The sequence below is a fragment of the Mobula birostris genome, chromosome 21, assembly GCF_030028105.1.
Source record: "Mobula birostris isolate sMobBir1 chromosome 21, sMobBir1.hap1, whole genome shotgun sequence".
In the NCBI taxonomy this organism is placed as follows: Eukaryota; Metazoa; Chordata; class Chondrichthyes; order Myliobatiformes; family Myliobatidae; genus Mobula; species Mobula birostris.
In genome coordinates, this window is record NC_092390.1 from 34,219,449 (window position 1) to 34,220,084 (window position 636).

The window sequence follows — 636 nt, forward strand, 5'->3', positions numbered from 1 at the left end:
CAACACTATCAGCCTGTAAACGTTGCCAGAGATTCCAATGGCAAAACAGATCTTTCATAATAATTGTAGTCAGGCTTCCTTGTTCCTTCATTCAGATTATCTTGTCAAACCAGTTTTCCTTCGAACCAACTGTTGCACCTACATGTTGCTTTTCAGTGACGCAAGTACAAGCATAAACAGGATTCTTTGAACATTAAACTGATGGCAGTTGTCTTGGGATGTCTTGAATAACTTTTGTATAATTTATATTTTCCTTTGTGCTTGTTGTATAAACTTTGTGTATGCTTTTGCCTCAGTGCTGACATTTTGATGTTGACCCTGTTATCTTCTCTGTTGTAAGTACGTTTCTTCATAGTCACTTAAAGTTCACAGTTTCTGTTTTAAGAGGTTGGCATTTGCCCAACAAGCTTCTTTTTCCTAAGATAATTGCTAAAAATACTCTGCTAATTTTGATAACCATTGTAATGTTTTTCATTTTCAATTTCCGAGTGATCTTGGTTTCTGCTTTGTTATTGTTGTGCTTGGTCTCCCAGGCAATTTTTTGTTTGATCTTTTCCCATAATTCCTCTTTCATTTGATATTGTGCTTGGCCTCTTCAGTAGTCAACACATGGAGGAGGAGGAGCTTAGGAGAACA